The sequence below is a fragment of the Dermacentor variabilis genome, chromosome 1 (assembly GCF_050947875.1).
Source record: "Dermacentor variabilis isolate Ectoservices chromosome 1, ASM5094787v1, whole genome shotgun sequence".
NCBI classification, from domain to species: domain Eukaryota; kingdom Metazoa; phylum Arthropoda; class Arachnida; order Ixodida; family Ixodidae; genus Dermacentor; species Dermacentor variabilis.
Window position 1 is genome coordinate 24,134,879 of NC_134568.1, and position 15,301 is coordinate 24,150,179.

The window sequence follows — 15,301 nt, forward strand, 5'->3', positions numbered from 1 at the left end:
AATGAAGAGCGTGTGTTGAGGTGTGTGCGGTCTTCAGTCCACGACTCCCGCGGCTCTGTCTTCCGCACCCGCCACACGAGCTCACTTTGGTCGCGTGGGTGCCACTATTCGAGTATGGAGTTTGTGATGGGGGAAGAAAGCGGGGGAGGGGGCCGAGTGAGTGTGTGCGTACGAAATCCATGGTTGTGTCATTAAAGGACTGAGTAAGCGTCGTAATGTGGACATTTGTAGGAGTGCCGGGTGGGAGGAATTGTCGGAAAGAGGATTACACAGGGAAAGGAGTTTATAAATGTCGCCAACGGAAGATCACTTCTTGAAAAAATTAATTAAATTATGGGGTTTTACGTGGCAGACCTACTTTCTAATTATAAGGCTTGCCATAGTGGGGGATGCCAAAAATTTCGACCACTTGGGGTTCTTTAACGTGCACCTAAATCTAAGTACACGGGTGTTTTCGCATTTCAGCCCCATTTAAGATCGGCCGCCGTGGCCTAGATTCGATCCCGTGACCTCGTGCTTAGCAGCCTAACACCGTAGCCACTAAGCAACCATGGCGGGTAGGTCTCCTCTTGTGTGAGAGATTCTGAAGGCGGGAATAAATTTGGCCGGAGAGGCGGTATTACGGTAGACTAGTGTTTTACTGGGGGAATATAGGCTCCATTGTTATTGCAGCGGACTCTTTTTTACGGTCCTCGGCGCCGTGTGTTCTAGCTACAGCGTGTACGCGCTAGTTACCGTGACAAGATTCGTGTTCGCTGGTCCATACAATGATTATGTCAGGTTTCGTTGGTAATGCGTGCTTGAAAATTCTTTGGACCTCGATATTAATGCGACTACGGGAATCATTTCTGTCGGTAGATTCGAAGAGGCAGATTCTAAATATTGTAATCGGGTAAAATTGTTGTAATCTGTCTCTTTGAATTTGCATATCTATATTCATGAGACACAAATCGAGGAAATATGGTAGGAAGAGCATAAAATAGCAACACAATAACAAAGAAATCCCCTTTTGCAGAAGTAATCGGAGATGGATTGGAAAATGTTTCAATTGCTGTAGCCCAACACCGATGTTAAAGGCGGGTGTTGGACTACATTATACTGCCTAATGTCCTACCCACGTTAAAAAAAAAGAAAAGAGAAAAAAAAAACACTATGAACTCTCACAACCCCATCTCCCGACCCCGTTTCGCGAACTTTGCTTTTGTACGTCTCCGTTTCTGGTCGTTTCCCTACTTTTCTTCCACCAATCTTCCACTCTCATCTTACTAATCTCTAGTGCGGACATGTTTACTTTTTCCCTGCTCTCGATGAACACAAGAGCTTCAAGGAGGCGAGTGGCGCCTAATTCGACCTGTCTGCAGACGTTTTCACATTCTAATAAAAACATGCCCCATCGTTTCCCTAGCTTTACTGCAGTCAAGCACATGCTTATTCTTCCTTCTTATATCTCGCCTAATAGGTGCATCTTCTAAGGCATCCTGACCTCGCCACGAAAAGCAATGAGCTTCCCTTTGAGTTATCATAAATTGTTTCATTTGATATTTGACCTTTGGTACCCAGCACGCCCCCTGACGCCGTCACCTTTCACCATTGCCACATGAAAACGATGGCGGAAATCCTTTTAATAGCTTCACTGCAAAATTAAGCGGTGGGATGGGCTACCACACCATGGAAGGGTTAATAAATTGAACCGCACATCGTCTTCTAGGACACGGCTACCAGTTTCAAGAATAATGTATATGTAGAAATACTATGCACGTTTTGAGTGACAGGCATTTTCTGTCCTCGTTAAAAAAATAAGCTTTTGAATATGAAATTAAAAGAAATTCCAGGGTCCTATCGGCCTTAAGCACGTTCTGATTATGAGGCACGCCACAGTGACTGTAAGAGGCGGTTAAATTTTGAGCACCGGGTATTCTTCAACGTGCACCCAACGCGCGGTGCACGGGCGTTCTAGCATTTTGCTCCCATCGGAAGCGGTGTATATCTCTAACTGGCAGTGATAGACGTAGTAGTTGGAACGTGGAAGCATAGTGACCACCGTACAATGAAAAGGAGCACGTGCAGGTCAGCCACCGCAAGCAAGCTTGTCTGCCAGCGTAAGCAACGACAGACTACGCAGGCATCATCTCTACTCATACACGAATCCTTCAGTGCAACAGCAAGCGCACGCACCGAGAGTACCCAGCAGTCCGCACTACGCCCACGCGCACGACGGCAACCACGACTTCCGAAGAGCGATATCGAGATTGTAATTCGCCCAAGGGATGGTTTCAACGTATCCAAACTACGAGATGCCCAGATACGCGACTCATTACTACAGATCACGGGCATTACAACCAAAGAGGCAGAGGACGACTTTTACCGCTCATGCACAGATAATAGCGTCATTGTAGTTAGCACGGCAATCATGTCGAACGCCGAAAAATACTGCCGCATGCGCAGTCTCCCCATCGGAGCAGTCCGCTACGCGGCCACAGCATACGCCACACCGCCGGAGGACACAGCCAAAGGAGTTATATATAACATCCCTTCATATGACACGGAAGTAGACATTACCAACAGTCTAGTTTACAAGAACCCTACGATTCTGCAGGCCCGACGCATGGGCAATACTAGAAGAAGAAGAAGTATTTTAATGATTGGAAAATGTAGAGAGGTCGGCCGGATAATGGAGCATCTGGCCTGCTACTCTACGTAAGGGAAGGGGAAGAGGGGAAGAAAAAGGGTCACAATGGGGGATGATAATGGGAGGAACGAGGTGAATGACACATTACACAACTGGTATCACAGGCGTGAGTCCAGGCCCGTGTCACCTAGGAAACGTGAAAGTGCACGCATTGTCTCTGTCGTCTGCCAACTCTGTGGCCACGCGCCTAGCAAGAGGTCCTCCGACAGTACTAATTCAGTGCTCATCGCATTCGACGGAAAGCAAGTACCGTACCATGTCTACTACCGCGGAGCAGAATACAAATGCTGTCTATATAAGAAGCGCATCGAGGTCTGCGACATCTGCGGGACCGTCGGACACAGGGCCCATGTATACCCCACTCCAACCCCGAAGAAATGCAAGAGCTGTGACACTGTAAATCCACCGGCTGATCACCCCTGTCACCCTTGCTGCGCGCTCTGCGGCGAAGACCAGCCGACTGGTGATGAGCTCTGGCATCGCCGCTTCCAGACTACACAGCTCCTACTCCAACGACGATGGGAACGCATACGACTGGAACAGCAGGGGCGGACCAGGAGACGGGGCCATCGACTTCTGCAAATGGAGACTCAGCTCTACTAACACTGAAGTCGACGCCACAACCGCAGACTCCCGAACGCAGCAACTCACGAGGACGCAGTCGGTCTCGTGGACGCAGCCGCTCCCGGGGTCGCAGTCAGTCACGGGGACGCAGCCGCTCCCGGAGCGGACCGGATCCAACACCGAGGCAGCAGCAAGGGAACGCCAGCCTTAGAACGATTACAGTTAAAGTGCAAGACGCACCACCCAAGGTAAGCTGAGCTAGCATTGTCTCCCGCACAGGTCACCCCACCCAACCTATAGAAACCCCAGTCAACACAGTTAGTGACGCTACCATGCACAGCTTCATGCAGGAGCTCCGACCCTTACGTTCTGAGGTACAAGACCTCAAGACAGAAAACGCTAAGCTGAAATCACAACTTGCAGACACTCAACCCAAACACTTACCATCAAATGCAGACAGCCTTCCTGTCCCTGCAATAGATTGCCCGCAAACCACTCAACAACCAACCCCGCACAAACGCAAAGCCCTCAAACCAATCTCAAAAACAGCAACACCAGCATACTCTTAAGAAGGAAATGTCAGCTGTGAGGCCCTCACTCAGCTGCAACAGCGGATAGAACGCAACCTCAGCGAAGCATTAGACTGTAAGCTTGCCACATTGCTCGACGCCTCCATTGCAAAGGCTCTCGAACGCGCAATGGACACCCTCCTTACTGGGAAACTCGAAACGCAACTACTGCCCAGAATTGAGCAAGCCTTTGCGGCAAAAGAACAACATCGACAGGAAAAAATGGACGATATGCGCAAAATGCTTCAAGACATTCTCGCGCCTCTGGCTGAAAATCACAACACCCGTTTGACAGAATTGGAAAGCACCCTACTCCGTCCCAAAGCAGGTCCCCTAAAGAAGCCGTACTCGCGTCCCGACAAAGATGGTTGCGAGTAATCCCGAACGAGTTACCTACTGCATTTGGCAGTGGAACTGCCGGGGCTTCCGGCAAAAACGAGCACACTTAGAGCAATACATTACCTCTCTCCCACCACATACTTCCCCCGATGTTATCGCATTACAAGAGACCGGAGAACCGGCTAAGCTGTCGGGATACGTGGCATACACCGCAGTTTGCGATGATAACCGCAGGCCCCAAGTAACCACACTGGTTAAGCGAATCATTCTGGTTATACAGCATCACACTGGCATTGACACAGCAGCCCACATTCCCCTGGAGATCATCCCATCTGCAAGGCGCACGCAACAGAGCCTCTTCTTCCTCAATGTGTACAGCAGCCCCAAACCACAACATAGGTTTCTACAATTTTTCACCAAAGCGGATCAAGTAGCCAGGGGAGTCCCCCTGCTCATCATAAGGGACCTAAACGCCCCTGCGGTGGCATGAGGATACCCAGTGGACCGCCGAAAGGGAAGACAACTATGGCTTGACGGGGAGAATCTAGGTCTTACTCTTGTCACGGATCCAACTTGACCCACTCGTATGGGAAACAGCGTCGAAACAGGCGTTAAGCGCTCCCCATACGTGGGCCGATCCCGAAGAAAGCGCAATACCGGGCCGATCCAAGGGGGACGTGAGCAGGCGTTAAGCGCTCTCTATACGTGGGCCGATCCCGAATATAGTGCAATGCCGGGCCGACCCGCGAGGGAGGTGAAGCAGGCGTTAAGCACTCCCGTGGGATGGCCTGATGGCCATCCCACCACCTCGAGCTTCCTGATCCACCACTACTTCGCTTCCATCTCTACGACCCTCTACCTTTCTCCCTCCTACCCTCTCTCTCTTTTAATCCCATCTTGTCCACCCTGCTGGCGCTGAGCCGTGCTCCCGCATCGGTTGCAGAAAATAGTGCCAGCCTTTCCTCCTTCCCCAAGAGAACCACTTCTCTCTCTACGTGGGCCGATCCCGAAGATAGTGCAATACCAGCCCGACCCGCGGCGGAGGTGAAGCAGGTATTAAGCGCTCCCCATGCGTGGGCCGATCCCGAATATAGTGCAATGCCGGGCCGACCCAGCGGCGGAGGTGACCAGGCGTTAAGCGCTCCCTATATGTGGGCCGATCCCGAATATAGTGCAATGCCGACTCGACCTACGTCGAAGGTGAAGCAGGCGTTAAGCATTTCCCATACGTGGGCCGATCGCGATGATAGTGCAATACCGGCCCGACCTTCGGTGAAGGTGAAGCAGGCGTTAAAGGTGCCCTGAACCACTTTTCAATCGAAGTGAAGAAAAACATTTGAAGTGAAGATAGACTATTTCAGAACCACTTTGCCGCAAAAATACTTCGATGCGTTCAGCAGAAACTGAGTTATCGGCAATCAAACACGGCCTCAGCTGTGCTCCCCTTCCTCCTCCATTGCCGTGCACTGCGAAGGCTGTAGCTACGCCGGAGACGTCACTGGGGCGCGCAGTTCAAATTTCCGATTTTGTTCCTATGCCGCGCTAAACTTAAGCCAAATGCGCCTGTTCTCAGAGAGCCGCAGTGCGCTTAGCCACTGGACTCGTGGCGGCACCTCGCGGCGGCCGCGGTGTAACCGAGTGCAGCGACCAATACGCCTCGTGCACCGCCTATAGACCGTTTTTTCGTAGGCGCCGCCATATTGTGAACGCAGTGGCGCCGCCTATGAGCAGCGCCATACTGGCTTGGGTGAAAGCGGCCTTTTGCATGGCAGGTATACGCTCGGCGGTAGGTTCTGGCGTTTGTTTTCGCGGTCGTGCGGTCTATTTAGTATGACGTGCATTTTCTACGTTGTAAACGGTTATGTGAGACGTGTTGAAGTGGTTAAGGCGTCATGGCAAGAATTTCAGCTGGCGTTGAGGTGGACGGAACACGCAGCGCAATGTGTGCGCTCATATTTGAGCCTACAATCAGCCTCGGAGATCAACTGTGTATTTCTGAATGTTCCAATCACTAATGTGAGCTTATTTCAGAATTATCCTCTATTTCTAAGCTGCGGTTTAGGAGCCATGAAACATACGCGACGATCGTAACAGCGTGGGTACCGTTCTGCTACGATAGGAGCTGTACTGTTATACTTTGACAAGCGTTCAAACTGTTCGCTGCAAGTTACATTGTCTGACTGCTTGGTTGGATGGATGAGGTTTCCACCCATGAATAAAATAGATTTGGCGAGTAATAGCTGCATACCTTACAGTCCGAATTAAGCTTGTCCAGCAAAGAGACTGTTTACGAACTGCGCGAGCGTCCTAAGCAGTGGTAGGTGCTGGATTACATATATACTTGTTCTATATTGCGCATGGTTCAAGCATAGGGCATCAGCGGTTATGTATTTATAAACGTTGTGCGGCGTTAGCGCGTTTTCTCTTGCTTTTTAGTGAAAGAAGATGATAACCGAATTTATTTTTTCGGTTGTGTTCGTTCAGTTCACGACGCACTCACACGTATTACGGAAATTTTGCGCTCAGAAATAGCCATCGCGTTCTTTTTATGTGAACCCTCTCATATTTTATGGCTGTATACAGGCCAAAAAGGCAATGCCGAAGCACACAGCTTATATATGTATCGTGCTGGCTCACCAACTGCAGTAATCGCTGTGTTGAGCAGCGCCATGGGCCTCATGCAGCAAGGCTATAGCGTAGCCATATGGTAATTTCAAGCATACTAGACTTGAAATGCGTGAGAACGATGCCAGTGTATCACAAATATTTGATAGCGCCTGCCGCTCTGATGTTTCGTGGTTGCCTTAGGTTGGCCGTGCACAAGCATGTGCTCTAATGTTTTACTCCCTACGCCAATCGATCAGACAGTGAGCTGATTTACCATTAATTGCTGGTAACACAGAGACGCCGGTTTTCATTGTTGAATTAAAATCGATATAAGCAAAATAGTAAACAACACATACACGCACCGCGACTGTTAATGCGCGCACACCGCGGCTGGTTTTGCGCGTCACATTTTTGCACCCCCCAAGACATATTTCTGCCTACAGTAGTTACCGATGCACCGAAAGGCTTCCCTGACGACCTTATATGAAGGAACATGGCGTAAATTTCACAAAGTAAGATCTAAAACATATCGAAATCGTTCCGCAGCACGCGACAGCATTACTTTCAAGCAGCGCCGCGCCGGATCGCCCAAGCCAGAGAGGAGGAAAGGCTCTCCGGGCGCCCTATTCTCCTCGCCCGATGAAACGGTCTATAGATGCGCCACTGAAAGCCACCTAGCGGACGCTTCCAACAGTACACGCGGGAGCAGTAGCAGACGACAACCCTTTGCAGCAAGGATGGCTGAAGTTCGCGGCTGCGATATTTCTCCTTTGTTCGGGTGCCAGGCTGCTTCTTCTGCGGTGACGGCTGTAGGGAAGATGCTGACCTCTGTGCGAGCGGGTATTAACACGGTGTTACCGGTGTTTGGGACAACATGGTCTACATACGTGCAAGGTGTTCCGCAGACAAACGCCATGAACCCCATTTACATGACGTGGAGCCCATGTTCACTAGCCGATAAATTTTGTTGAGCGATGCGATCTCTCGATGGTTTTTGTTTTATTCTACCCTCGCCGCAATGCTGCTTCTGTACCTGAATAATACGCACTCGTCGTTAGTGCAGACTTATATCAAACAAATCCGCACGGTGCAATCTCTGCATATGCCGTTGTGATTTTTCTGCCGATGAATACATGTGGCATCGCCGAATAAGTGCAGCCTAAGTCGCCTCAAGAAGAGTAATTGCAAATTTATTGATGGAAACGCGTACACTAACCAACGCAGTCACCAAACGCACGGGTTAATAAAAGCGCCTGTTAGCGCTGTACCGCCGATGCAATTCTGCTGCATACGCCGATGAACTACCGTTCCCGCTGCAGTTTGTGCAATTTTAAATTCCCCAAGGGAGCTGCTTGGAAACGTACAAAGCTGAAGACTAACTTTTCAGTACTTTTTTGTATTGCTAGAGAGGGGTGCCGCATGATATATTTAAAGGCAGAGCAGCGCAACGATATCTAAGATGCCCTCGGGCGAAAAGAATAAAGCTGTTAAAGAAGCACTTCATTGCTATCATTCCGATAAGACACAGTGTGATTTATACCCTTTACAGACAAGGCAGGGTGAAAACTTCGCAGCTCAAAATAATCGACAAGAGTTATGCATGGAGCAACTAGCAACAGTTAAACATGCGCGAAGCCACGCATAAAATAGATGTAAAAACATGAAGTGCGCGACAGCTGGTGCGAGGATTTATCGCGCCACATGAAACCAACAATTTCAGTTCTTGCAAACTTCAGTAGCTTTAACATACAACGCAATGTGTTCGTGCAGTCTTGCTGCCTAACTAGCGCAACGCGGTAATGAAGCGGAAAGCAATATAAGCGGCAAACAGCACTCCGAACTTTAGCGAAATGCCTTTAAACCTCATGCTGCACTGCATACGAACTTCGTTGCTGACGCGTCTAACTATGGTCGAGTGGAAAAAAACACCGACGAGCCAAAGGAAAGGACGAGAACAAGAAATTTCCCTACGAAGCGACGATCCATTTTTGCTACCGTTGCTCTCGCTGATGAGGCTTTGCCGGGAATGATTAGAACCGTATCGCCGGCACGTTTTCACCGGTATTTGAGCCCCTCACCCTGCAACAATTCTTCGACATTCCCTAAAGCTTTGGCCACCCCACACGTGCGAATGGTGTTGCCTATCTTGCTCTGAAAACGTGAATAAGACAGAGAAGCACGATCAAAGACACAACAAACTACGGCGCGCGCCAGGCTCCTCTCCCGCGTATTCTGCGCAAGGCCGCCACCAGTGGCGCGTCCGTCGACGTGCACGGCGCGTATAACAGCCACGTATTGGAGTGTGGTTTATGACAAAATAAAGCGCACAGAAAAGAGCGAGGATCATGGGTTTCTTGAAACGAGAGCGTTTGAGAGAAAGGTGACTTCACGCTCCGCTTGCGAGCTCCACGGACCGCGTAAGACAGCAGAAGTTGGCTGAGATGTTCAAAACAGCGTATGCTACGCGCGGACTATGTTATTTCACCAAGGGTGGTTCAGGGCCCCTTTAAGAGGAAGCTTTGGCTCGTGCCCAACTCCGACGCGGCCTATTCAAATACATGTAAAACGCAAAAACGTTTTTATGAAATAACCCCTGGACCGATTTTAATGAAATTTGTTGCATTTGAAAGAGAAAGTTGAATTATAGTGACTGTTGGAAGCGGAATTTCCATTTAGGGCTTGAATTTTCTTAAAACGATTTTCAAATATTTGACCGTTTGAAAAAAATAGAAGCACAATTTTTAAAAATTGATAGCTCTGTATAAAAACAGATATCGCGGTTCTGTGAACGGCATCCATTAGATCATTGAAAGCGGACAAATTCGATATGTCATTTTACATCTTACGTGAAATTGTTACGTTGTTACGAAAAAAAACACGTGGAATGTCATGTAATAATCCCCTTTAACTGGGGACGTATTATTAAATATTTTATATTTGTATGTACCTTTCTTTTTTCATTGGTTTGAATAAAGTTGTGCCTGAACGAAGACAATTAAAGAAAATAATCACGAAGTATAATGCGGCTGCCAGAGCACTTTGCGGTCGCAACTGGACATGAAGCTCGTAACACAATGGAAAATACATAGTTACTTTTGGCACACATTGTTCGGCTATCTGTAAACCTCTTCAATTTCTTTTCTCATTCAGATCTTACTACGTCTCCGCTGCACTTGAAGAACTAAGATTACGAAATTCTGCACATCGCGATTTCTTAAATATTGGCACGGTAAGCAACGACAACTCAGCAGCGAGAACTGCAGGATCTATTTTCATCTTTCCCGGATAGATTACGACATCAGTGTTCTGATTAGGTAGACGCTATTTACTTAGATTAAACCAGGAAACGCCTCACCGGAATAGCTACACCGTTAAGCGAAGTCTTGCTTGACGTGTTCATTATCGTCATGTATCGTCAACGCAGGTCGGAGGAGCCGATTACACACGGCGTGGAAGATGGCGCGAGCAAGATTCACCAGGTTGCCGAGCGTGGCAGAGTGGCCTCTCCGAAGCACAGCGTCGGCGTCTTGGGCTGGAACCCGCGCATCCACCTGCGTGACACGCTGCCGTGTGTGTTGAGGATGCCGAACTACATCAAGGCTGAGGGCAACAGTGACGCGAGCGGCGTGGCTACTCGAAGCAGCTGCCTTTGGAGGCTACACGGGAGGTAAGACTAACTTCTTTACAACAAACACACGGAAGAACTTCTGCTGCCTTAATAAATAACATTTCATTTTGTCCGACTGCTCTCGAAAGAGACACTGGGAACTGAGTCCAGGTATTTGTGTACTCTGAATGCGTCAGCATGAACAGTGTTAGCCGGAGTGTGCTATTCCTTCAAAATAGAGGCTCCCGATGCTTCCCCAAGTTCAACACAAGATGTTGACCCGTGGAGAGCGCTGTAGGCTGGTGTATACGCGTCCAATCCCTGGCTGAAAATATAATGCACAAAAGAAAGAGAACGTGTAAATCTACCAACATTAAGAAGCAAACTTCTGGTTCGTGTACGGCAGGTTTTCCTTAAGTCCCATACAACTTCAGATAGGCGAACAAAATAGGCGTACAACTATTTTGCAAATATTCAGAAAAGGAAATAAAATAAGGCAGACTACCTAAAAAAAAGATTGACCGACCTATCACTATTGTGAAGAGGGGTGCAAGTGAAGCTCTGAATCCGCGGCTCTTCGTTGTCGTAACGTTGCGGCTTCGCACTCCTTCTCGGCGAGGTCGGCACGTCAACGAGGTGCCCTTCCTCGAATAAGTTCCCGGCGGCGTTCATAGAACGCCGCCTGTTCTTCGGCCGAACCCACGACGAGCGGCCCGCTCCCACTGGTGTTCCTGCAGCCCAGCCTGCTCTTCGGCAGAACGAATCAAACGCGGCCTCCCCATCTGACTCACACGCTTTCCCATCTCCGGAAGGAGGGGGGCGCCTATGATTGACTCGCGCCTTGCACTGCGTCTATTTCTTCTCGCATATAAAACCCCGCTTTAAATGTCGCGTATGATGAACCGACAGTGACTAAATCGGCTAGCGTAGTGTTCTCGCAACCCGGAGGTGGTTAGTTCGAATCCGCAGTACCACAACCAATCTATATTTTCGTGCCGCTTGGGTCTTTTCGTACGATAACACCCACACAGACGCTGACACCAGTGACGCAATTGAAGCTTCGCTTTAAGAAATACGCAGAAGTAACAGACACCCTGCTGGTGCAAGTTGGGAACGCTCAGCTCTACATTATCCTGATGTGTGCCAACCCAAAGTCACAATAGCGACCTTGCTTCCGCATTCTTGCGCGAGCCCAGTCCCTTGACCATAAGGCAGTCAATGATGTTCTTACAGAAATATTACGATCTTATGATAATAAAGAGTCGCTTCTGTCGGCAAAGCTTTAGTAGGAAAGGGAAAATCCTCCGCACTTTAGCACGAAGCTATGCAAAAGAAACGCACATGAGCTTCTGAGAAAGAAATTCTCGAAATAGAAGAAAAATTCGTCCTGGTCCGAAGATCGACCTCGAGTCCAACTCGTTTCCGTGGCGGTCGCTCTACCATAAGAGCTAGTTATACTAGAAGGCCATCAAACCGCAGCACGAGGACGAAGTAATCGGCAAGTCGAAGAACATGGAAAGCTTGTAGCTTCGCCCTACAGTCTGGTGTACGACATTTTCTCCTCTCGTAAACCTTTCTGCTTCCTACCGGGGTCCGCAGAGCTGATTTGCCATATACACAACGCTCAACAACTCCTAATTGCCTACCTCATAAAATGCGTTGCAGCTAGCGGAAAGCATTAGTTACAGCGTTTCAATTCACCGTTCAGGTTCTGATACGAGATTGTTCGAAGTAACTAGAAGTACACGCACGGACCGGTGTCAAGTACGCTGCCCTTGTGCATTACAAGACCCGTCTCTTCTAGAATTACACCGCCTAATGTTTCGTCATCAGCTTACTATTCCTAAGGCGAAACTACTTCCTTAAAAAACTTTCTTTCCTAGATTCACTTTCACTTTTTTCACTTTACTGATTTTAAAGTAATGTAAAGCATTATGGGCACTCTGAGTTGTATTCGATTAACTGTGCTGAACACGTCGTCAGTAGCTTCAGTAAAGCCGGAACCCTCAAAAAGTAGTTCACTACCATAGAATGTTTTGGATCTGGTGTAAGAATTTCTCGATTTCCTGTATCGGCCAGAGATAACACGTGCAGTTAGGGACACTGAATCTCGTCGTGACTCAGTAACACGCAACCGTATCTTTCCTCTTCTGCTACCAGGTTCGTCCAGCCCAAAGCAGACGGCATTTCGGCGGGTGAATGTCCGTGTTCATGCAAAATCACGTTCAACTAGTAATTTTTTCATATTCTGTGTGATTGTGGACGCGACCAAGAAGACAGGCTGGATCGGATTGTGGTGTAAAAAGAACGAGTGGCCATCATAGTCCAAGAGCCGGTTCAGGCAGCCATATGGCATTGCCTGAATCACTATGCATTCTCGGATGCCATCTTTCTCGCAGAGCGGCTTTATGCAGAAGTGCACACGGAAGAAAGCCTGCATCTTTTAGCTACATGCCACTACCGGGCAGGGAACAAGGTCTCGGCATACATGCTGCTGCGGTCACGTGGCTGCCGCTCGCCCCAAAGCCGCTTCCTCCTGGCACGCTGCTGCGTCGACCTACGCAAGTTTGCCGAGGCAGAGTCGGCCCTCGATGCTGATGTCGGCTTGGCATCGCGCTGCTCAGCCAAGGGAGGCCTGGATGAGACGGTCACAACATTCGGGGATTGTGCGTCCTTTGCCCTAGCTCTGCTTGGACAACTGTGGTCGAAAACAGAGCGCGTCAGCCGTGCAACAGAAGCTTTCAAGTAAAGCCTGAAGCTCAACCCATTCCTCTGGTCCTCATATGAGTCTCTCATAAACCTAGGAGAATCGCCAAATCCTACAGATATATTTAATGTCTCATCTCTTGAAAACTTCAGTTTATGTCAAGGAAGCAATCCTCTTGTCAACTTTGTTAATAAAACCAACACTGACAGCATTACGGATGACATAAAGGTGTTGGGTGGCCAGGGTGGAGGTCCTGGCGGACAAGCTGCGGGCAAGGTGTCTGTGCTGCCGCTGTCAGCAGGTTCAACGCCACCATCACAGGCACCACTACTGGTCATGCGGTCAACGGTGACGACAAGTACGCCCCAGCAGTCCTGCCCAGACACTACCCCTCTTGGCATTATGACCAGCACCCCGGAGCTGCTGGCTCCCGAGAGCATCACTAGCCTCTGCCTGGGCAGCAAAAGTAGCAAGCAGATGCAACCACTTTCGGCTGTCAAGGGAGAACGCATCATTTTCGCGGAAGGACCTGGGGCCCTGTGTCCACTGTCAGCATCGTTTGGTGTGCTACCTTTGTCAAACTCCACGCCTGGCACCGTGCTCCCAACAGCCATTAGTGGCATGCTCGCCTATGTCACACCCACTTCACAGGGCATTTTGGACACCATCTCCAAGGAAGCCTGCCCTCCAGACAAAAAGAACCTTGCAAGGAAGCCTCAGGGACTGAACACGCCAAAGATACAAATATTCAGCCAGTCGAGTAACAACAACTTGCTGCAGACGCCGCCTGTTCCAACCAGCTTTCCACCCAGTGGCCTGAGCAGCGTGCGGCGCAGCTCGCGCCTCTTCAGCAGCTCCAACTCGGTCAAGGAGAACAACAAGGGCAGCTCGTCACCCACGACCATCCGGGGCCTGGCCGCCCGGCTGCCCTCGTCCAAAAAGAGCAAGCCCTCCCGGGGGGCCCTGCGCACCAACACGCCCACCTCTGGCTCAAACAACACGGGTGGCATCACCGAAGGGGAGCTAAACGAGATGAACAATCCTGAGCCACTGCCTGTGTCCTTGGCCCAGACTTTTGGACTTTTTCAATTTATTTGTGTGTATGTAGCATTCTTAAATGGCTTTCAAATATAGTATATTGTAATTGAAGTGTGTTGCTGAGTGTATTCCATGAGCACCATTTAGTTGGCGATGGTAATGGACATAATTAAATGAGGCCTCTACTCTAATTTCTTTCCCACTGGCACTCTCGTAACAGCAGCTGCGAGGGCCTAACCAATTTAAAGGCAACAACGTGATGTTGGCAATAGTACGTCATGAGGTACATGCCAAGTCAGAAACGTAACTTGGCTCGTGTGCTCGGCTAATATACTTATATGGAAGCTAATTCACACTAGGATTGGGTCCACTGATATTTCACTAAAGCGTTCTTCGGAAAAACGTTTCCGGGGCAAGTGCAGCCTCGCATACTTAAAGAAAAGAACAAACAAAAACATTTCCAGCAATAACTTCGTAAGCGGCCATTGGCCTACCGTATTATGCAGTAACGCAGACATAGACACATATACGTATATTATATATTTACACATGAAAAGTGCATAGTCTTTCGCAACAGTTTCAATCAAATGCTCACAGGTTCTTTTCTTCCTATTCTGATCTTCTCGTAATCGATCTTCAACGTTAGGCCTGGGTACTCGTCCCGCAACTTATTTTTCCTTCGTCGACAGCGTTAAGATGCGTGCGCTCAATTTTGTATGCGTAAATTGCTGCCATGCGACGCGCCCGACGCGCAGAGTAAGCGGCATTTTTACTCAGGAACTTTTTCTGCCTAGTATTTTTTTAACGAGCGGAAATTCGTATTCTTAATCTCGTATTGAGTAACTATCGCCTGAAAAAAAAAAACTTGATTATATTCGAGTACTCCGTCACTATAAATAATGGGGTCATGTCTTACTATAGGACAACACGGCTTAGTGGTTGTAAAGAACAATACAAAATATTTCGAAGCTGCAGTATATCATCGAGTGTATCACACATTTAAATGTTGGAAAACTTGCATCGTAGCAATCAGGCAGTGGCTATGATGATGATGATGAGGAAGCCTCAGGTAATGGCACAAACCCACTGAGGGGGATAGGCCACGAATCGGGTGGTAATATGACTCAATAAATAAAATAAAATAAATTGGTTAATAAATAACACGCAAAAAGAAAGGAAAA

At 48.7% G+C, this 15,301-nt stretch overlaps 1 pseudogene; it reads left to right on the plus strand.

Annotated features, from left to right (window-relative positions):
- LOC142575878 (uncharacterized) overlaps window positions 1-15,301 on the plus strand; it is a 142,189-nt pseudogene that overhangs the window by 12,883 nt on the left and 114,005 nt on the right.